Source organism: Rhinolophus sinicus, linkage group LG15, assembly GCF_036562045.2.
Source record: "Rhinolophus sinicus isolate RSC01 linkage group LG15, ASM3656204v1, whole genome shotgun sequence".
Taxonomy (NCBI): domain Eukaryota; kingdom Metazoa; phylum Chordata; class Mammalia; order Chiroptera; family Rhinolophidae; genus Rhinolophus; species Rhinolophus sinicus.
Genome location: NC_133764.1, coordinates 34,607,157 through 34,634,981, shown reverse-complemented (window position 1 = coordinate 34,634,981; position 27,825 = coordinate 34,607,157). Strand labels below are relative to the sequence as shown.

Below are 27,825 nucleotides of genomic sequence, written 5' to 3'. Positions count from 1 at the left end.
GTAGACGAAAATTCCACAAGGGGAGTTTTTACAGCCAAATGGATTTGGAAAAGGGCCTTGAAGAGCTGTCTCATGGAGCTGGGTGCCTGTTCTCGGGCTGTGTGCTCAAGTCCGAGTGCGGCTGTCGCTGAGTGGGACAGAAGTTTCTGCAAGGCCAAGAGAACAGCTTCGCCTTCCTTTCAGAGGTGGCCCTATGGAGACCCACGGGCATTGACATGGGCTGCAGCTTCAGGAGGGGCCACGCTGGGCCAGGTGAGGCCCTAGTAATGAGACTTGGCCACTTTCCAAATGTGAGAGTAGAGTAGTATCTTCTCCCTGTCTCTCGCAGGGGAGCCAGGCTGTTGGCTTTGTCTGCTTTTTCAGCTGCCATCCCCACCTGCCCAGAACAGATGGCTGGACTGGGGAGGGGGGAGCCGAGCCTTGCATGCCCCACAAGCCATTCATGCGTCCCGTCTCACTCCCACCGCCCCCAACGGCTGCTCCTCCTCCTCCTTCACCCTGTCTCCCAACCCGCTCTCCTTCTGCAGCCTGAGCTCTTCTCCGACAGATTGTCCCTGTGGCTGCTGTCCAAAACTGATTTCTCTGTGCCACTTCAGACCACTCAATCTATCTCCCTGGCAAGACCCTTTTATTTGGGGTTGTGAAGCATGACAGTTCCTGGGTTTTGTTTCTAGCCTGCTGGAACATGGAACTCTTTTGAATAATTGTATTCAGGAGGTGTTTTTGCTCTTAGTAGAGGTGGGTAAGCGCACTGTGGGATCCTAACTGGACCAGACAAAGCAGGTGACGGGAGATGCGTCCTGGCATCGCTGAGGGACATTGCAGAAGGACTCACTTTAGGGTTCTTTCAGTAATAAGCTCATTTAAATAGAACTTAAAAATCTTTTTCCATGCACATTTTTTACATATACAGAGCGTATATGAACTTTACTCACCAGACTATGGCTCGTTCTAAAACTCAGACTCATCTCTGGCAAATGATGATTTGGCCCCAATGGGTCTATTCTAAACGTTCTGCTGTGGGCTCCAAAGTGAATTTTCAAAGAGGAGTTCTAAAGATGATTTGGCAAACGGCGATATTAATGCGTATTTAGTTTTCCAAGATGAGCACTTTTTAGCACTGTTACAGATCTGTTAGACTATTTAGAAATAGCCAGCACTCACTTTGATGCATAGTTCTGATGGTATTGGCGCAAAGAAACAAACCAGAAATGTACAACAGGCAACTGACCATGGGATTGTGCTTCTGAAGATTGTGTCTGTGTGGAATCCTCCTACAGACTACACATCTCCACTCATTCGTTCATACACCCATTCATTCATTCAATAAATGAGAAGAGTATATCAGAGAAAAGAGTCGAGAAAACTTGTGTTCTAAGTTCTGCAATCAAACTTCTGACCTTGTCTTCTCACGGGGAGGGAACTCAGAAGCCCCTACCTCAGACCCTAAGTCCTTAGCAGGTGCTCAAAAAGCGGCCGGGCAATAATTGCATTTGATGTGCCTCTGTGGACCTTTCAAAATCAGATTTAAAAAAAAAAATTTTTTTTTTTTTTTTTATGGACTCTTTATATCCCACACAGGAAAGCGACTATAGAGGGTTATCACCTCTGAAACAGTCTTTGCCCCTGTTTTTGGTATCCTGCCACAAAGCTGGGGATCCATCAAAAAACAGTTAGTGGTACATGACTAACCAAGCGTTTAATGCATTTCTTTAGTGAGCTAGGAGGGCAGCACTGGAGCCCTGAGAAGACAGAGGCAGCTCATGGATTCTAATTACTTATCTTGGTTAATTTCTTCTAACATGATATCATTCTCTATAATCTGAGGTCCAGATAGTAAAATATATGCTAGTACACACTGGTAGAAGGATTTGTTTGACTAGTAAAATCATTTTATTTTTAATTTAATTTTATTTTTATTAAAATGTATATATATTATGTATATACATACACATAGTATATATATATATATATAATATTCAAAAAGTCTAATAGTAAGATTAAGCTACTAATGAAAAACAGTGGACCCGGCTCCATCCTTCTTTATTTCTGATACATTTCCTAAGGGCAAACACTTTCAATTCCTTTTGCTGTTTCTTCTACTTATTTAACCTCCCATTTTATAAATGGCACACTTGCTCTTCTGTTTCTTGATTTTTCTGTTTTAGATTCCATTGACTTCCTAAAAAAAACCCTGCCTCACCACTAGTACAATGGATTTCTGTACCCCCTTCCCTCTCAACCCAGTTACCATCAAACCAGTGGTCAGTGTTTGCATTATTATAACTATGTAAATATTACTTAAAGCTGAGCCAAGCACTATTCTTTGCTGGCCTCTTCTTTCTTGTAGAGCCTTTTGTTTTCCTTGGAGTTAATGATTACCTCTTTTTAAAAAGAAAACAAAAAAAAACTTGCTTGCTTTTCTGTGTAACGATCAATCATTCATCCCCCAAATTTGACAGAGTTGAAAATCTCTAAATGTATTCCACGTGTTGGTTTCATTTGTGACGTGGAGGCGTCCTTCCTGGATCTCTTTGTTCTTCAGCTTAGTCTGGACCTATTTCCTCTAAGTCAGCATAGTTCTTATCTCAGGACTTCTCTTCGCCATAGTCCGGAAGACTTTCTTTCTTGCTTTCCATTGCTAGTTTTCTGTTTCCTCTCTCTAGCTCTGTGTCTGGCTGACCTCTTTGTTTTAGTGGAGCATCTCCTCCAGAAGCTTCTTGAGAAAGGGTATGTGGTAGCCAGCCTTTCCAGAAGCCCCCAATAATCCCGATCCCTTAGTACCTACCCACCTGGTACCAGGGTTGGTCTGGGTGACCAATAGGATACAAGTAAAGTGATGGTATGTCACTTCACAGATGTCTTTACAAAGGTAGTCTGCGCTCAAGTTTTTGTTTGTTCGGTTTTACTTTGTTTGCTTATCTATGTGACTGTTTTTCGTTTTTGTTTATTTGACTGTTTTTAACCAGCTAAGTATTAGTGACGTGGTTAGTTTTGGACTTGGTTATTGATTTGGCTTGCTAAGTGTAACTGAGCTGGGATCAGCTCACTGCTTGGTCCCTACCTAGAGGACAACTTGCTGCCTATTCTGTCACTCACATTCATTAATCTGGTAGAAGTGGGATGGTGGCCATTGAAGGGTCCAGCCCATAGTGGAACTGCTATGATTCCTAACTTTTCACTCTGGACCGACTTAGCCTCTGATGAACATAATCCTTTGCTGGGAACTGGGACTATAACTAACGAAGTGGAGAGGCTGTCTCAAAAATGTGGAAATGTAACTTCATTCTAGTTAGGGTACCTACACATGGCAGATGGTTGTCAGCAGGTCGTCAGGGCCACATGATGTAATTGACCACCTCCTACTTGAAACTCTTTCTTCTTTGAATCTTCCTTCTAGCTTGCCACCTTCTCCTGTTTGCTTTCTCCTGCCTCTCAGATCCCTCATCTGTCCGTCTAGCTATTCATTCAACCAAATCTGTTGAGCACCTGCTATGTGCTAGGTCCCGTCTGAATAAGATCAAAACACATCCATCACAATATAGTCACGGAGACTGTAATGGAAACAGGAAGGAAGGCCTCACACCCAGCTTCGAGCTGGAAGTTGAGGAGTTGGGGTGGGATGTCCAGATCGGCGTCACCTGGGCTGAGACTTGAGGGATGAGTATGAGATTTTAGAGAGAAGGAACGTAAAAGTGCTCTGGGCAGACGGAGCCACATATGCAAAGGCCCACAGGCAAAGGAGAGCCTATGACAGGCAAAAAGTCATTATGATTGGGCCATAGGGTAAAAGGGGAACGAATGGCAGGAGCTGAGACTGAACAGGCAGAGGCTGCCTGTGCCCTGTATGTCGTGCTGAAGAGTTTGAATGTTATGCTGAAGGAAATAGAGGAATTTTGAGGATTTAATCAGGAGTGTGATGCGAACAATTTCTCCTTTCATGGAGGCAACTGGCCCGCGTATGGAAGAGTAGATCAAAGTGTCAGAAGGCTGCTGGAGTGATTCAGGAGAGAATGGTTGAGGGCTTGACCTGTCCCAGGATATGAAACAAGAACTGTACATTTGCGAGCTTTAAGAGGGAAGATTTGGAGACCTAGTGGCTTAAGGTACTTAGGGGTGAGGGAGAGGGTGCAGTGGGGAAGATGAAGACTCCAGATATCTGGCTTTGGTAACTGGATGGATGGTGGTACCATTTACCATAAGAGGACTGGAGGAGGAGAAGAGATTGTGGGCAGGAATGAGGGAGTTCCGTTTTGGTGCGCTGAGTTGGAGATGCCTGTGGGACAGGTGAAGGAAGTGCCTAGCAAATGGTTTGGTCTTTGTATGAGTCTAGATAGATACCTTGGGAGAAAAAACTGAGCTAGACATTTAAATTTGGGAGTTATTATCTACAGGTGGTAGTTGGAAGTGAGGGAGTAAATGAGGTCACCCAGAGAGAATATAAGGGTAAGCGGAGGAGAGAATGGGGAATGCCAACGTTTAAGAGATGGGTCCTCTAGAGAGAGAAAAGCAGGGAGGGAGCCTCCTTGTTGTCCTGGGTGGCGAGAGGAGAGTCTCGCAGGGAAGGAGGGATAAGGAAGTAGGGCTATGGAAGAGGAGAACAGAAAGGTGAACGTTGGGTTTAACATCCAGGAAGTCACTGGTGCTTTGGGAGGTGGCGTGGACAGAAGGCAGCATGTTGAGGGGGGAGGAGAGGATAGAGATGCAAGTGTAGTCAGTTCCATCAGCAGCTTATCTGAGAAGAAGAGGAAGACAGCAATGGTTAGAGGAAAGCATATGGCTGAAAAGAGGTTTTCTTTAAAAGTGGTAAATGTTATATATATGTAACAGGAGAGAGAAAGAGAGGGAGAGGGAGGTTGAAGAGATGGGAAGAAAGATGGACTTGGACAGCAAATGGAGCTTCTCTTGCATTGTGTTTGGAGAAACTCTTACGTATGAGAAGTGACTGCAGGCGTCAGCGGGTATGTGGGTGCGGCGGTGCATATGGGAAAAGCAGGAAGAATTTGACAGATTTTTCTTTTTTTTGGTCCAAGAGTCATCCATATAACAATCACTTTTTGATTATTTATGCAGTTCCACACACCATATTTCTTACCAGGGTTAGGGACATGAAAAACGTACCCCTTCCTTTGGAGAGCTCACTGACTAGTGGGGCGGATGGACACTGACAAACAAGTACGCAAAATGCTGGGGGAATCTTGCCTTTGCCTGGAGTGGGGTGGGGTCAGGAAGCCATCATGGAGTGACTCTGGTGTCCACCCTGGAGTGAGGTCTGAAAGGATGAGAAAGAATTTCTAGCTGGACAAGGGGGAAACACATGCTTGGCCATGCAGACCATGAATATTTATTAAGCCCCTGTACATACCAGGTACTCTACCAGGCCCACGGGACGTAAGGGCAGTGAGATGCCACCTCACCAAACAGGATACAGCATCTGGTGCCCACATGCTGATGGCTTCAATGTAATGTGCTAAGTGTTCTGATGGTAGAATGGGTATCCTTTTGGGGGCATCAAACGTAGTTTGGTGTGGAAGGAAAACAGAGTATGGGAGAGGGAAAGGCAGGTGAGGCCAAGGTTAAGCTTTAGGGGTCTTAGGTCTTGTTGTATAATGAGTTGGTTTCCTGGACTGCCTCCAGATTGTGGGTCAGAGTTCTATTTGTATATATGACCTGGCCAGTGTCTGTTTGCATATTCAGCCTCTGACAAGTGAAGATGAGGTCATTAGGGTGGGCCCTGATCCCTAAGACTGGTATCTTTATAAGATGACACACAGAGACACAGACACAAAGGGAAGAAGGCCTTGTGATGACGGAGGCAGAGATTCAAGTGAGGCATCTCCAAGCCAAGGAATACCAAGGATTGTTGGCAACACCAGAAGCTGGAAGAGGCAAGGAAGCATTCCTCCCTAGAGCCTCTGGAGGGGGTTTATTCCTGCTGACACCTTGATTTCAGACTTTTAGCCTCCAGAACCATGAGAGATTACATTTCTTTGGCTTTAAGCCGCCAGTTCGTGGTCCTTTGTTATGGCAGCTCTAGGAAACTTAATGTAGATATCCTATTGGATGTTTGCTGGGGGAGGAACAGAGTTTCCTGTCCATGTGGTCTGTGGGCCGCCTGTGTCAGAATCCCAGGGGGTTTCCTAAGAATGTTGATTCCAGGCCCTTGCACATACCTGTGGAACTGGAACTTATGAAGAAGGGACTATAGCAGAATTTGGACTATAGTAAAATTCCCAGGTGATTCTTACGCTCACTAAAGTTCTAGCACTGTTTGTTTTCATGGGTAGTTCTAGCACTGTTTGTTTTAAGGGAAGATTTGAGGTAAGGGAGTAATGCCATCAAATTGTGCCTGAAAAAGATCATCCTATGGGACAAGCAATTTATTTTTTCAACAAATACTCTACAAGGAATACCAAAAGAAGATGGAAAGGACATTTGTAAGTTAAAAATGTCTGAAAAGACATGTCAGCCATTTCAGTGGTTAGTAAGTGACAGAGCCATGTCTGTCCCCGAAGCATCTGAGCATCGCACACACTCTGGTTCTCAGAGAAGCCTTCATGACCCACCTCTGTGCCCCCATGACAGAAACACACCCCCCTCTTTCATATGGGGAGGAGGGTTTGCTCTTAGGTTCTTCATAATTGGTTGTTCCTTTTGTCTTTTGCATGGCCTGGGACAGTGGCTCAAACCCCAGACTTCGTAATTTAGTGGGTGGAGAGGGTCCCAAGAATCTGCATTTAAACAGTCTCCCCAGGTGGTGCGTCTGAGGTCAGCCAGTTCCTGGTATGCAGTAGGCAATGAGCACATGGGCGGATGCGCCATGATTGCATCGGTTCCTATTCGTAGGTAGGATCCACGTCTTCACCCCACCCTATCCCTTTCTTCTGAACTCTTGTCACCTGTCTTAGCCTGTTTGAGCTGCCAAAAGAAAATACTACAGACCGGGGGCCTTAAACAACTGACACTTATTTACTCACAGTTCTGGAGGCTGGAAGTCCAAGATCAAGGTGCTGGCAAATTCGGTGTCTGGTGAGGACTCTCTTCCCCTGCTTGCATGTGGCTTCCTTCTTGCTGTGTCCTCACACGGAGGAGACAGACCATCTTTCTCGTGTTTCTTCTTATAAGGGCACTAATCCCATTCATGAGGGTTTCACCCTCATGACCTAACTACCTTGCAAAGGCCTCACCTCTGAACACCATCACAAATGGGAATTAGGGCTTCACCATGGATTCTGGGGGGTGCAAACATTGAGTCCACAGTACTACCCCAGGAGGGAATTGAGGCTTTAGGACATTATTTTTTGGTGGTGGGGAGAGGGGTAGAGGTGGTGGGAAAGACCAGACCCAAAAACCAGACCCATGTCTTACGTCTCATATCCGTTTTGAAAGAGCTCTTGCTTACCCTCCCCCTTCCCAGCCCACACTCCCCGACCTACCTTCCTGATGAGTATGCCCAGAGGAACGTATCTCTTCCTAATCAAAACAAATCATTACGTTTTGATTACAAAAGGATTGGCTGCTCAATAAAGATAACTTGAAAACACAGGAAAGCACAGAGTGAAAAACACACGAAACACTGTGTGCTCCCTGATGCTGTATCCAGACCCGATCTCTGTAAAAATGCTGTGCCTGGCTTTCCGGGCTTTTCTGTGTGCGGTGTAGCTTCATATAAACACACGCTCTTGCTTCTGGTGCATCCAGCAGCGTGGTTTCCTCAGCCTCCCCACTCTCCTTAGAGCTCCACTGGCTTTGTGGGGTTCCAGACCCATCTGTGCAGTCCTGTTCCCGTTTACTCTCTCCTTCCACAGGACTCTCTGTCTTTGGGGGATGCACTGCAAGCTGATACTGCCAAGTATTTTCCTGACAGTGCTTAATACCCTGTCTTCCTTTTTCCTGTCCAAGGACCGGGGGTGATACCTTCTATTTTAATATTGTAAAATTTTGGCTTAGCAAGAGAGGCAGGTTGAAGACCTAGATTCCTGCTGCTAATTGAAAAACACACAGCTCTGCAGGGGGTAATTCCCTGTGTCCCTCTCTTCTCTTAGCAGAGACTGAAGTCTACAGACAGGCTCTGTCCAATCTCTTGTTAGAAACATGGAGGCTGGCACCCACCCTGCAATCCTCGTGTTGGTGTTGCCAAATGTCACCCGATCATAGTGACTGGGGAGAGTAATGGTTTTATTTGGGGATAATAAACACGAGCTGCTTTGGGACCAAGAACAAATCCTGTTTCCATGTAAATGTAGCCTGCACTAAAAACCTGCCAGGACAGAAGTATGAGGGTGGCTGTTCCCAGTAATTGGCCCCCTTTGACAGCCTTCTTCAGAGTTATCCTGGGAGTGATGAAAGCAGCTGTCAAAAAGGTATGCCTGTGAAGGACCTGGGGGTGTGGCCATTCCTGCTGCATGAAGAAGTGACAGGGAGGCCGGAAGTTGGGTAGGGGGCTTTAGATACTGTAAAGTGGAAGGCCAAAGAGCAGCCCCTTCTCATCTCAGCATTGTTGGCAAAGCCATAGTTTAAAGTCATATTCAAACATTTACTAGTCCTACCAGAGCCGGCAGAATGGGTGCTTCACAGAGACTGGGTGCAGGAGGGCGGGATACAAATACTCACTCTGTGTGCTCCGTGCCCTGCGCCCGGTGATGCTGCTCTGGGAGCAGGATGCCAGCTAGTCCTCTGAACAACGCCGGGAGCGGTGTTCCCGGGAGAACGGAACTCCCCACCCCCACTCAGAGAAGTCAGTGGCTCCCTTCAGCTACCACAGCTAATTAATGCCAGATCGGTGCCACTTGGACTCAGAAACACGAATTCTTTGATCTGATCACTTGAGGAGCCCAAGTTGAGAGACTCACAGTTATCCCCGAAATCCAGAGAGAATGTTACTATCTCGAACCTCATGGAGGGGTCCATTCCAATACTAGCTGGAAACAGAACTGGGTCCAGGAAGCAGAGTTGAAAGAGGACACGACCCCATAGAGGCCCCGAGAGTCCAGTGCTTCTGGAAGAGGGCATGGCCTGGGAATACGGGGGTGCTGCTTTGTGTGGTGGCAGCAAACAGATGGTCCAGGAGCCATTTCAACTTCATCTTCCTGACCAGCTGTCACTAGGAAAATGTGCCCTAGGCTGGAAAGGAGCCAAAGAAAGAAGGGGAGAAAAACCAGGCATCCAGAGCTTCTTTATTTTTTATTCCTCTCCAACCCCCACTGCCAGACGACGGTGGTCTTCATGGAGTATAGACAGCAAACAAGAGCCTTTCAAGCCAGCCATGTGTATGTGTCAGCTTGCTGGGCTCTGGGGTTTGCATCTCCAGTCGGTGATTCATTTGCTTCATGCCCCCGCCTGCTCCATAGGTCATCCCCTGTGGTCCATCTGTGCGGGGCTGCTGTTTGCCTATGCGGGTGCTGGGCAGGTCTCTGGCTGCAGGACCCAGGCAGCAGCCTGTCTGATGGCAACATTGCCAGGCAACACTGAATGCAGCTCCCACAGATCCTACTTCAAGGGTTAAGCTCCTTGCAAAGCACCGTCTCTGCCCAGAGCACTTGGGGAGCATTTCCTGTGCCAGGTGAGAGACAGTGGGACTCCGCAACTTGAATGGCTCACAGGAGATGTGGTCAAAAGCACTTGGGTTGAGAGGATAATTATTTGCTCCAAGCATTGTGTTTGTGGTACATGTCTGAATGGATAATTTTGGTGGGCCATGGGGGCAATTTCACAGTATGTTACAAACTTTTTCAAAAAGGATTTTTGTCTTTTAGAGGGTTTTTTGTTGTTGTTGTTTTTGTTTTTTGGATAATTGGATGATTGCCTCCATATTAAAAAATTTCTGGTGAAACATTTTTTCCCCCCAATCATTCCTGTTTTGTACTGTTGGCAATTGTTACATTTGGAGACCATCTTGGTTTATGAGGCTTGATGAGAGGTGCCATTTTTGGAAAAAGAACTAGATCCTTGCATGGACAAGGGTCTGAAGTAACAGCCGGTATTTCAGAAGCTCACTGTATACCAGGTGTCTGCTCAGGGCTTGGTAGACCTTATTTCATTTAATCCACACAACAACCCTATGAGTGAAGGGGCACTGACATCCTCTTTTCATATATGGGAAAATGGAGGCTAGAGAGGCCGAGGAATTTGGCCAAGGTCATGGGGGTTTTAGTGCAGACAGTTTAAACCTAGAATTTTTGCTCAACACAAACAAGAGCTAACGCTGCTTGTCACTGGGAGGTGAGGTTGTGGGCATTTCACATTCATCTTGTTGTCTGTGTTTTCTTACTTTTAACATGAGCACACTGCTTTTGCAATGGGGGAGAAAAACCCCAAATTATATAAAAGTAGAAAAAAACAAGATAAGAGTCTGAATTTTTGGAGAATGCACAGTTGTTGCTTTTTTTTTAAATTGGGTAACTGTGTTTTTTCCAGGACCCATCAGCTCCAAGTCAAGTCGTTGTCGTTCAGTCTAGTTGTGGAGGGCTCAGCTCAGCTCCAAGTCCAGTCACCGTTTTCAATCTTTAGTTGCAGGGGGCACAGCCCACCATCCCAGGTGGGAATTGAACTGGCATCTTGTTGAGAGCTCGTGCTCTAACCAACTGAGCCATCTGGCTGCCCACTGGCAGCTCAGCGGCAGCTCGTTGTCTTCAATCTAGTTGTGGAGGGCGCAGCTCACTGGCCCATATGGGAATTGAACTGGCAACCCTGTTGTTAAGAGCTCGCGCTCTAACCAACTGAGCCATCTGGCTGCCCAAGAATGCAGATTTAAAAATTTCCAACCCACTTTCATCTAATTATTCCTGCTTCACTATTTTGGCAGTACTTTGGCAATTTAAAAAATTTGCAAAGTCGTTACAATAACCAAGTGTGTATTTGTGTCTTACGTTGGCATATGTGTTACTTTGTCATCTACCCTGATTTGTTTTAGTGAATCTGTGGACATTAAGGCTGTGTCTAACTTACACAAGGCTGGAAATAATTGGTTGGAAATACATTAGAAGTAAAAAGCACAAAGTAGAAAAAAATGGAATCGTAGACAAAATAAAGCGTTATAAAACCACCTCGGGATGTTCTAGAATTACTAATACTTGAGGGGATCACTGGGATAGCAGTTTGGATCAGATTGTCATCCCGACAATATTCAACCAAATTGTATTGTACAGGATACTTGTCTTGGTGGTTGCCCACCAGGAGAACTGTCTTCTGTCTGGGGCATTTTCCCCTTGGGAGACAGAACTCACCTCTGGAAGAACCAGGTGTGGGATTTCCTAGGCTCCATTGTAACTGGGCACATGGGTGCCATGCTGATCATATGTGCCTACACATGGCTTTGGATGAGAAGCTGGTGAGAAAGAAGCAGGGACCATGCTGAATCCATTCTTGTAAGGATGGTAGCAACGGCAGTGACTGTGTCCAGGTTCCAGAAGGTACCGTGGTGATGGTTATAGAAATGGTGTCCAGGGGGCTGGGGTGCTGGTGATGGAGGTAGCAGCACCCCTGTCCTCACTGGGTTGGTTCTATGGAGTACGTAATTACAGGATTGCACCTGGCTGTTTACCTCTGTTCCTCCTGAGGATTCTGAGAGCTACTCAATAACCATTTAATAAATTTTATTTCTGTTTAAATAAATCAGAATTAGTTTCTATTACATGCAACTAAATACTGATGGATGCACATGTGCTACCATTTATTCCCATATATTTACCATGTATGTCTTTAATCCAATAGTCTCTTTATACAATAAAATGGTAGTAGGGCCAGGAAATGCATTAAGGATCAAGAGAGTTTTTCAGAATTTCGGGGCTTTAAAAATTAATACAAGATATTTGCATGATTTATAACTTATGAGCGATTTAAGCTTAAAGTTTTATGGAACTCCCTGAGAACTATTCTAGAGGGATCTTAGGTTTTTTTTTTTAGCTAATCTATTGGGTCATGTATGTAAAGTTTCCGAGGGCCATGAAGGTTGGGATGAAAACCTTACTTGTAACGAATCCCATACTGCATCTTTTTCCCAAGTGGTGGTGCATTTGTATAATTGAAGGAGTTTCGTGCTAAAGTCTTTTGACTTTCTGTGTTGCTGCAATTCTAGCCCCTTTAGTCCAATATCATAGTATTAATATGATTGCACACCATTGAAATCTCCGTGTCTAGGAAATATCCAAGAAAAAGAAAATATTCTTTTTCCAGCCATCATCCCCTGCTCTGCACAAACATAAAACCACATATAGATGTACTTAGGTCAAGGATTTTATGACTTTTTTTTTTGACCATTGTATTGGGTTGTTTTGCAGGAGGTTGGTGAGAGAACTCCGTATATGTTGTCCATATGTGCCGCAAGGGTCCTTTCAACAAACGTGCCCTGAGAACTTCTCAAGTGTCTCCTTAGCTCTGTGCTCTAGGTGCTGAGGTCATGCATTACTTACAATTAAGTTCAACTCCAATAGAAAACACAAAAGAACAGTGGCTTAAGTTAGGTAGAAAATGTCCACAAGTAGTCCAGGGCTGGTACTATGTCCCACAGTGTTAGTGACTCAGGCCCCCCCTATCTTATTGCTCTGCTAGTGGTTATATTTATCCCCAAGGGCCCTTGTGGTCCAAAAGGGTTGCTACAGTGACAGCCATTGCATCACATTCCCACCAGCAGGAGACAGGAAGCAGAGAATAAGGGCATGTTTCCTCCTTTTAGCACACTTCCTGGTTAGAGCTTAGTCATATGACCTTGGATAGTTGCAAGGGATCCCAGGAAATGTGGCCTCTATCAAGGTGGCCAAGTTCCCAGCTAAGATTTGGGGTTTCTTTAACTGAGGATGAAGAGGAGAATGGATTTCTGAAGACAACTAGCTGTCTTATAAAGAATAAGATGAGTTTATTTTCTGAGGAAGGAAATCAACATGTATAGCAGTTAACTACCGTGCAATGTATTAAATGTGTTACTAGTGATGTATTCAAAGGGCTATGGGAAGGTAGGAAGGGAGGCAGCATGGGACAATGTAGAGGCCCATCTAAACCTGGTCTAGAGTGTGACTACCTGGGTTGAATTTGTGTGACATATCCTAGTTATGTGACCTTAGGCAAGTTCCTCACCCCCCCAGGGTTCCTACTTAAAATCCAGGACACCCAGTGTCCCAGTATTGGGGACATGCTTATACTAAAAAACCATGTGTCATTTTTCATTTCAAAAAAATTTAAAATTATTATTATTTTTTTCAACTATAGTTGACATTCAATATATTAGTTTCAGGTATATAGCATAGAGGTTAGGCATTTATATAATTTACGAAGTGATCCCCCCAATAAGTCTAGTACCCACCTGACACCATACATAGTTACTACAATATTATTGACTATATTCCTATGCTGTACTTTACATCCCTGTGACTGTTTTGTAACTGCCAACTTGTACTTCTTAATGCCTTCCCCTTTTACACCCCGCCCCCCAATCCTCCTCCTGTCTGGTAACCACCAGGTTGTTCTCTGTATCTACGAGTCTGAAAAACCGTTTGTTATTTATGTGAAACTTAAATTTCACTGAGTGTCCTTTATTTTTATTTGCTAAATCTAGCAACCCTACCCCTGCCCCATCTGTAAAATGGGAGTTACTACACTTAATAAACAAATAATTAGCCAATGAATTATATATATATATATATATATATATATATATATATATATATATATATATATATATATAATGTACTATATATATATATTCCCTGAGAGTTTATTATATGCTGGATACTGTTCCAAAAATGGGAATAAAACTTCCACGATGGGGTATTTAAGGACTAGACAAGTAAGTTCAGGATCAGAGCTCACTGACTAGTTATGTTGCTGCTGCTCCTACTCATTGGCCTGGGGAAGCTGACGGAGAAGCGGCCGAGGGGTCTCAGCAAAACAATTTCTGACGGTGAGGCTTTGGAACCTGTGACAGGGCAGACAGATGCTGACCATCTGGAGTGGCCACAGAAGTGGCCTGCCCACCCCAAGATCCAGCCCATGTTTTTGCCTCCCTAGAAAGCCTTCTGGGCTCCTCTGACTGAAAACCACCTACCCTTCCTCTAGATTCATAGTACATGTGTTTATAGCTCTTCTTCTGGCCATTCAGGAACAAAAGCCCTTACACCTCCTTCCATTCCATAAAAGATTTGAGGTGACTTAGTTGGCAATTTCTGAGTGACTACATTGGCTCTGCTCTTCTGTTTCTCTCTTTTTCTTTCCTCCCCACCCACCGAGCTCTTGCAATGTTTGATGTTCTGTGGTCTCCCCGCCTTGTTTGTAAACTTCCTGGATTCCAGACCCATGGCCAACAGTCCACAAGAAATAGCCCTTCCAGGTTCAGTAGCTGCAAGGTGCCTCAGTGTCCCCCTGACAGGTAGACCACACCCGTCTTTCATGTCTTTGGATGAAGATTAAAGTTTCACCCCCCCCCCATCCCTCCCATCCTTCTCCCTGGGCATCAATGGGTGGAGTCTGCAGAGCCTCTCCTGGTGTCACCACTGGTCACAAAGCTGTTAGCCAACTACATGGCTCTGCAAGAAATGATCTCACGAGCTGCCATGGTGACAGGGGAAGGAGTGCAAGTGACAGTCTCTCTGCTTTAAGATACTTTGAATAGTGGGCCTCTCTGTGAGGTCTTATTTGAAGAAAGGGTTGCTTGACTGAGTAAAAAGAACAATTAAGCCTCTATTCTACATGAAAGTTTAACAGCCTGGTGTGTTACCCATAAGTTTCAAGGCACCGTGAACCCCCCTGAATTTATGTGCAAAGTTGGGATGTGTTTGCACTTTTCTGGGAGGCACTTCCAGAATTCTTGTCAGCTTTTCAGAGGCTTCTCTAACTAACCAAATTTAAGAGGGTTTATTCTAGAGACAACTCCTATTTCTTGTTTGCATTTCGACTCCAGCTGGGCCCGTCTCCTCACAGGGAGGTACAGCCTGTCTCTTTGGAGTTCAGCTCCCTTTAGATCATTTCTGACTTCATTTCAGCCTCCCCACCTCGCAGTCGGTGGGGTGGTAGGGATGCTCTGGGAGTGGGGATGCATCTTAATGTCAGACGAAGTCATACATGATTAGGAAGGTACGTCTGCTGGGAGAGATAGAGGGTGATGGATGACTCCTATTAACATCGAAAACCAATTATAAATGCTTTGCGTTATCTACATCTTGGGATTTCGGTGCCATTGCATGCACAGTTGGGAGTTGGCTGCACTAGGAAGTAGAATGGCAGGAAAAACAAGAGGGAGCAAGGGACTTGCTGGCCTTGGAATAAGGAGAGAAGCGCTATACCTTCCCGTACAGTAGGACACTGTTTTCTTTCACTATGACAGAGGTCAGCACACTTCTTCTGTAAATGGCCAGACAGTAAATATTTTCGGCTTTGTGGGCCATATTGTTGCAACGACTCACCTCTCCCATTGCAGCAAAATGGCCGTGGACCTCACGTAAATGAGTGATGATGGCTGTGTTCCAGTAAAACGTTATTTGCAAAAACAGGCGGCAAAAAGACTTGGCCCAAGTGTGCCCACCCTTAAATTAAAGTTTACGAGGGCCCAGGTCTCTCTTGATTTCTTCTTTCCTTTGAAAGTTTCAACCAGTACAGGTTAGCAGAGCCCTCTGACTCCCACTCAGTCCGTCCTGGGGTCCGACCTGTTCTACCTAGGAGACCCGCTTTGACTGCAAATTGATCTTGACGTTGTCTGGGCCACATTTTGTGCAGCCTATTTCTTGGCAAAGAATGCTTTAGCTGACTTTTCTCATTAACGACTCTTGTTTCATAAGCCTGTTTGGATGGTTCCCCTGCATCTCCATGCAACTATATGACGCTTTTCCAATCTGTGCTGATGGGTTCCAGGGGACAGGAGATGGAGCCCAGGACTGACTCCTCACAGGCATTGCTCACCCACCAGGGTCATCCCCACTCAGAACCAGGCAGCAGGGCTCTCGTGGGCACAGCCACCCTCTCACAAGCCCATTTATGAAAAACAAAAATTAAAGATAAGTAATTATACATGCATTTGTACATGTGTCTACAGCTTTTTAAAAATCGTGGTTAAAAAACATATAACATTTACCATCTGTGGGGTAATAGAAAATATATATATTCGTCTCTGCCCCCTGGTTCCCTGCACAGAGCTCCCACAACCCTTGTAATTTCCTAAGTGATAAGAACCCCAGGAGCGGAAGGTGAGAGGTTTTGAAAAATAGTCGGTAACCACAAGATGGTCATGGGGGTTTGAAATTAATTTGGGGAACGTACAGAGGGATAGTGGATGGGGGGAGGGGGGTTCACACAGTGTGAGGGATATAAATGATAAACGTCTAAGTTTTGCTTTGTCTTGTGTACCTGAAACTAATTAAAAAATAAATAAATAAATTTGAAAAAAAAAAAAAAAAGAACCCCAGGAGCAGCTCTTGCTCTCTTATTTGATTGTTGACCCCATCCCTGACTCAGGGCTCCTAACACCTTGGTGAATTCCTGTGATAACAGCATCTTTTGGTCGGATAAGGTGACTCCTGGATGGCTTCTGGATGGCGGTGGTCACCAGAAAAATCAAGCCATAATTGGAAGCTTGGAATGTTTGGCCTCCCACCTTCTTCAGCGAGGGAAGGGTTGGCAATGGAGTTAAAGATCAGTCATACCCACGTGATGAAGCCTCCATAAAATCCCAGTAATATGGAGTTCTGAGAGCTTCCAGGTGGGCGAACACATCCACGTAACAGGAAGGTGACACACCCCAACTCCACAGGCTCAGAGGCCCTGTGCGCGGGACCCTCCCAGACCTCACCTTACATATGTCTCCAACTGGCCGTTCATCTGTATCCTTTATCATCTCCTTCAATAAACATAAGAAGCACTTCCTGAGTCCTGTGATTCCCCTCTAGCAAATTAATAGTCCCGAGGGGGTCATGGGAACCTTTGATTTGTAGCTGAATCGGACAGAAGTGGGTGACCTGGGGATCCATTATTTGCAGTTGGCATCTGAAGTGGGGTAGGAGCAGTCTTGTCGGATCTGATGCTGTCTCCAGGTAGATAGTGTCAGAACTGGGTTAAATTGTAGGACCCCCAGCTGGTGTGGTGGGGAATTGCCTGGTGAGGGTAAATCCCCCCACATCTGGTATCAGAAGTGAAGTGATCAGTGTGAGTAGTAAAGGAGACACATATAAGCCTGAATTTTTCCAGTACACCGTCTTACCCATTTTTAAGTGTACAGTATGGTATTGATAACTACATACGTATTGTGCAGCAGATCTCTAGAACATTTCCATCTTGCAAAACCGAAATTGTATCCCCATTGAACAACAGTTTCCTCAGCCCTTGGTAACCACAGATCTATTTTCTGTTTCTAAGACTCTGATGACTTTAGGTACCATATGAGTGGAATCATACACTATTTGTCGTTTTGTGACTGGCTTGTTTCACTTAGTATAATGTCCTCAAGGTTCATCCATGTTGAACCATGTGTCGGAATTCCCTTCTTTTTCAAGGCTGAATAATATTCCACTGTCTATCCAGACCACATTTTCTTTATTTGTTCATCCCTTGATGGACATTTAGGTTGCTTCCTCCTCTTGGCTATAGGAAATAGTGCCCCAGGGAATGCAAATCTACCTTTGAGATCCTGTTTTCAATTCTTTTGGATATATACCTAGATTTTATGGTAATATTACTTGGAATTTTTTGAGGAAACTCCATACTGTTTTTCATAGTAGCTACACCGTTTTACATTCCCATCAACACATTTTATTTTAAAAAATGGGAAAAATGTAAACAAGACCGTCTACATAGTTTCATTTTCTCTTTCATTCAAAAGCGTTTATTGAGCACCCACCCTTGGCTAGGCACTGGGGAGCTACACTGGGCCAGACGAGTCCTTACTTGCCCACTGGAGTTACAGTCTTGCTGGGCAGACTGTCAGTAACAAGTAGGCATATAATTCCACTAGAGAAATAAGAGTTCCATTTAGTTATGTTTTTTTGGGGGGAAAAGTGATATGGGGGCTTCCAGGATAGAAATGGAGGAAGTACTCCCGCGTATGACCCCTCCCAAGTCAGACAAACGCGTCTGCAGAAAACCACGGTTGGACCTTGATGTGGTGAGCCAATTCATCACAGACTTTAAAATAATTGGGGTGAAATACGAAGAACATAACATTAACCATTGTAAATGAATATAACCCATTAAGCAGTTACTAACCATTCTTCCCCCCCCCCCCCCCCCCGTCTCTGACAACCACTAATCTGCTTTCAGTTTTTATGGATTTGCTCATGCTGCCTATTTCATGTAAATGGAATCATATGGTATGTGGCCTTTTGTGTCTGGCTTCTGTCACTGAGCATATTTTTGAGGCTCATCCACGTTGTAGCCCGTGTCAGTGCTGCATCCCTTTTCACGGGTGATGTACCACATTTTGTTTATCCAGTCATTAGCTGATGGACATCCGGGTTGCTTCCACCCTTAGGCTGCTGTGGCAGTGCTGCTGTGAACAAGGGGGTACAAGGATCTGTTTGAGTAGCTGTTTTCAGTGGTTTGGATCACAGACGTAGGCAGCGGAGAGCTCACTCCAGTTCCATCCCATCATAAGAAGCAGAGCAGTGCAATGACACGCCACAGGTTCTGAATCTTGAGAAGTCTCTACTCTTCTCACACAACCCCCAACTCCCCTAATCCACCTCCACCCACAGAGAACGACCCACGCAGTTAGCCATTCTGGAGTCCCAGGAGCCCCTACCTGCTCTGGGCTGCCTGGCTCCCACCTGTGGTCTGCCTGGTAATGTCGCCCGAGGCTCTGATTTCCCTCTGCGGTCCCTAAGGGAGCTGGAGGTGGACCAGGCGGTCCTCAGGGTGGGAGTGGAGCTGGGCGCTGACTTCAGCTCTCCCCCCAGGTAAGTGCTTTTGTGAGGCAGCCTTTGCTTGCGGACAGTGATACCGTGTTTCCCCGAAAATAAGACCTAGCCGGACAATCAGCTCTAATGCATCTTTTGGAGCAAAATTTAATACAAGACCGGGTCTTATTTTACTATATAATAATACCGGATCTAATATAATATAAAATAATACATTGTAATATAATATAGTACAGTATAGTATAATATAGTATAATATAATATAATATATTTATAATGCCGGGTCTTATATTAATTTTTGCTCCAAAAGATGCATTAGAACTGATTGCCCAGCTAGGTCTTATTTTTGGGGAAACAAGGTAGATGTTATGGGCCAGTAGAGGTGACAAGAAGACGTTGTGGAAGCCCCTCCCCGGGGAGGAAAGTATGCCCTCTCCCTAAGTAGGTTCCCTCCCCTGTCCCCACCAATGGATCCCCTAGCAGACTCCCCCAGGGCAGGAACCTCTTGTCCTAGGACAGAGGTTCAGAAGATTCTGGGATTCTCTAATCAGGTGGCAGAGGCCAAAGTCCTTGGTTCTGAGTAGAGGTGACAAGAAGACGTTGTGGAAGCCCCTTCCCCGGGAGGAAAGTTTGCCCAGATGCTTCTATTTTAGGGTCAGTGATTTGTGACACTCCAGGGATCACCATTTGGTAATTCCTGGGAGCGCCATCCATCATCGGTAGGATTAAATAGAAGCCAGAAAGAGGAACATGGGAGAGTGGGAAAGAAAGAAGAATGGGGCATACACAGTAAAAGGAAACATACACACAAGAGAAACATACTGTGGTACAGAGGAACCTGCCTCCTTGGATGCAGTAGGCCAGGTGTGTTTGACCTTAAAGGGCTGCATTTTCTTGAGTGTTTAAGCCTCCCCAGCATTTAACAAAGAGCTCCGTGAGCAGTGAATGCTCAGTAATGAGTCAATGAATGTAACTGAATGACGTCTTCCACTGGAACGAGGCCAGGATGGGGGTATGCCAAGCTCACCAGGCTGCCTCCTTCCGCAGACCTGTGGGACTTTCCCTCTTTGAGATGATAAATCATTTGTTGGGCATCCAAGTAACACAAGTTACCTCTGCTCCAAACAGAATCAAAATGAAATGTCAACTGGTAATTTGGGTTCAATTTAGGAAATAATCATGTTTCCTGCCCAGGTCAGCCTGGCTTCAGGTCCTCAGTGGTCTGACTGACAAGGGTTTCGAGAACTTTGTATTCGCTTATTGGTCTAATGGACACGCTAGACGGTGGCTTCCCAGGACAGGGCTGCTTTTATGTTCCCCCCGTAGTCCTCGGGCATAACTTACCACTGGGGAACATCTGCATTGTCTAATTTCTTCCTTTGAAGCATTTCATTTTTGTTGGTTGCTCTTTAAAGGTCATTACCAAATAAACATGGAATGAAAGGTCACTGCACCCTGTGGAAAAATCATCATAAAGCAGCTTTGGTCCTGCTCAATTCCAACGCCAACCCCCTCGCAGGCAGAGTCTGGTCTCATGGTTTCATGTGGCTAATTGTGCTGCCTTGTGCATCTCGGCTCTGGATCTGGGAATGGGAGGCAGCAGTGGATGGCTGTAGGTGCCACTCTCGTGGCCAATCCTTACTTATGGAAGGGCAGGCTAAGGTGTGGGGGCAAGAGATGGGGATTAAGCCATCTCCAGAGGGCACCCCAAGTAGTGGCCGGGCCTGCTGAGCCCCTGTGTTCCTGTCCCGGATGAGTCGTGTGCTTGGAGACGTATAGTAGATGCGATTGTGGACATGCTGAGCAGGATTTTGGAAGACCATAAGGAAGGGGTTATGGCAGAAGGCCAGGGACATTCACCTTTGTGCTTTATAAGTGGTAAGAAAGGACAACACTTCAGTGAGGCACAACATGAGAGGAATCGATAAGGCTGCAGGGCGGGAGGCTGCATCTGTGTCACAGGACAGACAGGGCCGACCCTTCCCCGTCCTTCGGAGCACTTAGGTGTTTACTCAGCCACACTATACTCCAAGGGGAATGGCGAGGGTGGGGCGGGGCCTGGGCGAGGTCATGCGAAGAACAGCTGGAAAAACCCATATTTAGGTTGGAAGCGGGAGGAATTGGTGTGGCCTGAGTGCTGCCTTTAGGTAACAGGAAAAACATATAGGCGGCTCCAGAGGCAACCCGAGAACTATTGGGCAGAAACTCAGTCGGGGGAGACCCAACACTGTCACTAGACTGCTGGTAGGGTCCCTGTCACAGGTAGGGTTCAAGAGGCCACACATCCATTTTGGGGGACGTAGTAGAGGATGCTTGTGCGTTTTGGTGTGCCACCCCTCCCCCCCAGCCAACCACTGATTTGGGTCAGCCAGCGACTTAGATGAGCTAAGGCAGTGGTCTCCACTGTGTCTCTGGCCTGACACAATAAAGGGTTTGTGGCCCTTTCACCCCGACAGTGTCCCCAGGGCAGTTCTTCTCAATTACTACAGGACCTTGCCAATTGAGATGTGTCTTAGACACTCTATTCCTAAGCGTGGGGCCTGCCGCAGTCTCTCTATCTGTAGAATGGGCATAGTGTCAGTAGTTAGCTTCATTAGGTTGCTTTGAAGATTAAATGAGTTGCGATGGGTAAAGTATTTAGAATGGTACTTTGCCCACGGTAAAGTGTTAGCTAGCGTGTGTAATTTTTTAAAATTCCTGAGATGGCCCTGATACATGTCCCCAACCCGCTCCACCCCATCCCCAACCTGACCAGTCGAGAATCTCTAGTCTGAGCTAGAAGGAGGTCTCTGAACCAGTGAATTCATTGGTGAATTCAGCAAAGTCATTTCTTTCGGTGCCGGTCAAAGAAGGCTGAACAATATCGTGGTGTCGTCCAAGTGCTGTGGAGCTTACGTTCTCACAGGGAAGATGCAGACCAATCAATCACAAAGCAACAGCCCCTCCCCTCCCCACAAACAACTGTTGCAAGTTAAGTTTTCATAGGCCGATCCCAAGATCCATGCCCCATCCATTTGATGACTATTTAGCGATTGCCTCTACTAGTAAGTATTTAAAACCCACCATGTTGTACAGCGTCCTATGCTGGGCCACCATGCTCTCTCTGTTTTTTTTTTTTTAATCTACTAAAACAAATACATTTATTTTAAAAACACGTGTCAATATAGCGACAGTGCAATCACATATCCTGGTTTGCCCAAGTGAGTTCTAGTTAATGCCTCTTGTCCCAGAATAATTCTTCATAGTGCTCTGCTTCATTCCTTTCTCCCCCTGGTATCTTTTTATTTGATAATTTTTATTTTTCAATTACAATTGACATTTCAGGTATTCATTTCAGGTGTACAGCATAGTGATTGGACATTTGTATGACTTACGAAGTAATCACGTCGATCAATCTCGTAGTACATATCTGTAACACCATACATAGTTGTTATAATGTTATTGACTATATTCCCTGTGCTACACTTGGCGTCTCCATGACTCTTTTGTAACTGCCAATTTGTACTTCTTAATCCCTATCCCTTTTTCACCTATTCTCCCCAACCCCCTCGCATCCGGCAGCCATCAAAATACTCTGTATCTATGAGTTTGTTTCTATTTTCTTTATTCGTTTATTTTGTTCTTTGGATTTCACATATAAGTGAAATCTTATTGTATGTGTCTTTCTGTGTCTGACTTGTTCCACTCAGCACAATACCCTCTAGGTTCATCCACGTTGTGGCAGATGGCAAGATTTCGTTCTTTTTTTATGGCTGAGTAACATTCCATTGTGTTTGTACCACCTCTTCTTTATCCATTCATCCATTGATGGACTCCCAGGCTGCCTCTGCTTCTTGGCTATTGCAAATAAAGCTGCAATGGACATATGGATAGACATGTTAGGGGTTTCTTCAGATAAATCACTAGAAGTGGGATTACTGGGTCTTTCTTTGTCTTTTCTTGATGCCGCAGGTTCCCAAAGTCCATCCTTGTTGCAGCTGAATTTTCTAATTCTTGATGCCCGAAGAGAAAAAGGGGGCTTCCTCTCTCTCCAGGCTGGGCTTGCTGCAAGAAGACGGGGTCTCCCTGAGACTCATCAGCCATAAGGCTCATGTCCCAGCTCCTTCTAGTTTGTCTTCATCTGGCTGTGAAGCAGTTATTTTAGTCTCTAGTCATTCCTTGTTGGATCATCAACGGACCTCAGAGCTCAGACAGGCCCTGAGAGAGAAATCTGCTTGAAAGGTCGAAGGGCTGATGGCTGGCAGCATAAATGTCACCTGCAGCTGCTTGTAATACTGATATGCTAGCTGCCCTCTCTGGTTTCATGACTTCCTTGAGAACTCTGCGGTCCTGGGAACTGCAGAGGGGTTCGTTTCTGGTTCACAGGCTCTCACAGAAACCCTAACCCAGCTCATGTTCAGGGGTTGAAGCCAGCCTCTGCCACTAGTGCGCAGCTGTGGTCCAGATGTCCCACTAGCTTGGCAGCTTACCCCATACTTTATTATAGACACTCTGTAATTGAAGAAAAACACCAACTAGTTGGAGAGAATTCAGAGGACAGCCACAGTGATGCTGAGAGGATTGGGAAACAAAACCGCTGTAGGGTTCTGAGGAAGAGCCTAGAGGAGGAAAACAAAGCTGAGAAAAGGCCCATTAATCATCGTTGAGCATGGAACACATTATTATTGCATAGAAGGTTGGGATTAATTGCGGTCTAGTCTTACTGAAGAAAGGGTTTAGACTGATCACAAGAGATTTTGGTGAGACCAAGCCCAGCTAGAGAGCAAGACACTGCATTTTATTGATTCTAAGTCTCCATCAACCCACGGATACACTATTATTTTGTGAACCACCAAGAAAGAAAAAGGAAAACATACTGCCCCAAATGATATGACTTGCTTCTACTTGCTCGTTCTTCATAACCACCTAGCTCCTAGGGACCAAAAGAGTCGCTCTCTGCTTCTTTCCGACCTCCGAGGCCCTACGGAGAGTTTTACGCCTGTGCTTTCGATGTGGGATCGTGGGATCATGATCATGATGCCTGCTTCCGACCTGCCACCGGGCTGACGGCAGTTCCGCAATGATCAGATTTCTGAGATGCTAAACTGGGGGTGGGGTGGTAGTTCCCGCATCTTTGCATTAACAAAATACAGGCCTTACCCTTCTTTACAAGCCTGTTGTGAGGGTGCGACACAGGCTGGCCTGGAGGTGGAGGGGGGAGTTCTCCTCAGTACCCCAACCCTTCTGAGGCTACTCAGACAGTAAATAGCACTGCCGACAGCAGGGACTGGAGCTGCCAGTGCCCCAGCTGGTTTGGCCTGTGCCTCATGCTACCAAGGCTGAGGAGTGAGCCAGATGGTTTCCTCTGGTGATTCTAACAGGAACTACTCAGTGTTTTGTTTTTTGTTTTTGTTTTTTTTTAAACAGTGCTGTTAGAATCCCTCGAGTACCATTCAGCATGGTGCTATATTTAAGAAGAGAAGAGGTCTTCCATGTGCTCTGAGGGTTAAATGATAAAGAGCAGCTGTAAGTGGAGGGGCAGGCGGTCTGAGCTGATGGCAGTGGAGCTGTTTGTCTTCATTAGTGTCACGTCCAGAAAGCATCACCTTAGACATGGGGTGGGCCCTTAGGTCATCCAGCTGGTTTTCTCCAGGCGCCTGCAGGATCAGCTTGGCCTAGTTTTCAAGACTTTAACAAACTCCCTGGCAGGAAAGAATATTGCAGTGTCTCACTCTTGTTGCCCTAAGAGTGTCTCTTCTGTCTGAGATGGTGGTTCTCCACTGGGGGCTGTTCTGCCCCTCAGGAGACACTGGGCAATGTCTGGAGACATTATTGGTTGTCACAACCGGGAATGATCTGGTGCAAAATGTCAGTAGTGCTGAGGCTGAGAAATGCTAATCAACAAAGCAACCACTGAATCCAAGATGTTGTTTTCGACTGTCGCATTGTCTTTCCTGAAATCTGGAGAGGAGAAGGGAGAGAGGAAGTAAAATAGTTTTTAGGCAGTATCCTTCCGACAGTACAGTAATTGCTGTAATTGCTAATCAAAAGCTATAATCCACTTGGCACTTTTGGATGGTTTTCCTGTTCTTGAAATAATAAAAGAAATAGCATTTGCACAGACTCAGCGACTGCTGAAGGAATGAGTTTTAGCCCTCAGTCCTGTGCAATTCACACTTGACAGGTGTATAGAAATAGCCTGGGGATCTGGTTAAAATGCACATTTGCTTCGTTAGGTCGGGTGAGATTTTGCATCTCCACCAGGCTTAGCACCTGGGAGCTCCCAGGAAATGCCCATCCAGAAGCAAGGCACTCACCTGACCTGTGGTATTCCTAAACCTGTGGATGGAGTGGGAGCATGGCTCCCACTTTCATTTAAATGTGGATACTGCTGGGAAAACCCTTTGCAAAGTTCTGTGCGTGAATGGTCCGCTTTCCTTCACATGTGTGATATGATGTGCTGTGACCAAACTCATCCTGGTTTGGCCAGAACTGTTCCAATTAAAACCCAAAGTCCTGCATCCAGCAAAGCCCTCAGTCCTTTGAAACCAGAGTAGCTGAGCACCCTATGAGCCCCACTCTATGCCCAAGGGAAAGGCATAGGTGGACCTTTCAGACTTCCTTGAATGAGGAAGGCTCGGAGTCTCATTGCATTGGGGACTCAAAAAGGGCTTTTTGTTTCATTATTTTGTTTCTCTCCTATTCTGGGCATGGAAGTAGGTATGAAGTCAGGAAACCTCACTGCCTAATTTCAGGGCATAGTTTGTGTCACCGGAAGTGTTTCTCATCCTCTAGCTGGGACTTGTCTTCACTGAATGCTCCCTCAACCTCCTGTCTTTTCTTCTTCCATCCCTGTTACCCACCGATTCCAGATTCTTCCCCCTCCTTTGAGCAGGCCATGCCCCTACTCTGAAACTTTCATTATTTCCTGACTGATAACAGTTGTCCAGGTTTTTGCCCTCAAGGAAATAAGTTTTGTGGTTGGTAGACAAAAAGCGACAGAGGTTTCCTCACTCTTAAGTAGCTTGTAGTCTCAGTGGGTGGCAAATATCCATGCATCTTTCCTTTGAAAGGTCCAAGATTTTATATAACAGACGGCTACCATGTTAGATGGAGTGTAAGGTCTGTGTTGACGTGGATTTGCAGATGAATTAATATAGAATCAGTAAGCACACTCTCTAAACCAGGGGTGTCCAAACTGCGACCCGTGGGCCAACTGCGGCCCGCGATCCGTTTTTTATTGGCCCGCAGCAAATTCCAAAAATATATTTTGTTTACTTAAATAAACCAGGCGAGGCAATACATACTTCACCTCGAGTGAGTGGCCCGGCTCTTTGTGTATTTTACCGCATATGGCCCTTGGTGGAAAAACATTGAAAAAAGTTTGGACACCGCTGCTCTAAACCCTCCCTGACTGACTTGACTCATTTCCATGGGGTTAGCCAAACATTCCTGTTTAATTTCTGCCTCTGGGCCTTTGCTTCAACTGGTCTCGTGATCAGGTATGCCTTCTCCCTTTCTCTCTGCCTGCCCTCATCCTACACTGTTCTTTAAGGATCCTGCCCTCACCATCCCCTTCGTTCTTCCAGCCCTTAATCTCTGCTCTAGGACTTCTGGCATTCAATTGGTGTGGCATCGGTCACCCCAACCTGGCCCTGATGGGGAAACCTCTTTGAGAGAGAAGAAGGAATAAGCACTTAAGGGGGGGAGAACACCTTAGGGTGAGCTCCTCCCTAAATTCCCAGCTGGCCTTGTCACCTCAAGTTTTATCAGCCTCCTGGAGTGGCAGCTGCACTTAGTTCTTTGATTAATTTCGTACTTAGTGTTTTTTGTGTGATCACGTTCTAGAAGTCTTGCCTGGGAATATGCACTGTAAAAATTAATAGTCTTAAAAAAATGTAGGTCACCACTCATTTCTTTGACAAATATTTATTGTCTTCTCTGCTCACCAGGGGGAGAGCACACATTCATTATAATTCCCTTTAGGGCTGAAAAACCTCATTGATATACATGTTAGAACAGCAATGGACAAGGGTAGGGAGTTACTCACATAGTGAACTGTTTTGCATGGATATATTTACATTGTTGTTTTCCTGGCTTCTCAAAGGCAAGACAGTGTGTTTAATTTATTGTCTACTCCCTGTAGCCATGATTCTCAGCTTGGGGTTCCTGAGCTTGAAGGGACTGCCTAGTATTGTGTTCATCAATTATTAATATATCCAAGAGCCGAATGAGGCAAAGGCAAATTAAAATCCAATTTCTTTGCTCTGGGCTGGAGCGACAGCCTCTCATTCTGTCGGCCTGGCATCTTGTGTTGATCTGAAGCTCTGGTGGGTAGTTACGTAAGTGTGTCTTTGATGAATTAAAAAACGGGCAAAAGAATTCATTCTGGGTATGTGTCAGGGGCCCTGCATGAGGAAGCCCTGCTTTTGTCCTTTTCTGGGGCTGGAGGGTGGAGAAAAGGAGCCTTAGACTTGAACACTTTGCATTGAACTTGTGGTTTCCAGGGTGTATCAGGGGAGCACTTGAGATGGCCAGAGGAATGGGGTCTCCCTACGTGGTGGGAGCCCACACGTCTGTGGGTGTTTGAGGGCTCAGATGTTCGGTCTGAGCCAAGGCCCCGCCAACCATCTGTCTGTGAAACTGGAAGGCAAGAGACGTGAACTACAGTGTGACAGGCTCGCCCCATGGTGACAGGCCATCCCCAGGGACTCCTGGAGGAGCATGTGTGAGTGGTGGCAAGGGAGGGCCCTTCCTTGGGCGTTGGGTTCTCATGTCATGGAGACCATCTCTCTCATTCTGCAGCTGGCCTGTGGAAGAGCTAACGAGGTAAAGAAAATTCTTGGGAAATGATTGATTAAAACAAATGGTGGACATTTTCAAGGGAACCTGGCTTTCTGAAGAGCAGGCAGCTTTGGACATAATAAGCACAGAGAGTATATTTTATCGACTGAGAGTCTTGGGCTGAGAATCAGGAGTGTAACTACTGTCTTCAGGTCTTATTGTTTAAGCTTGG

General features: G+C 45.7%; 1 protein-coding gene across 2 annotated transcripts in view; it reads left to right on the top strand.

Annotated features, from left to right (window-relative positions):
• SLC39A11 (solute carrier family 39 member 11) overlaps positions 1–27,825 on the top strand; it is a 359,240-nt gene that overhangs the window by 31,730 nt on the left and 299,685 nt on the right. The window lies entirely within an intron of this gene.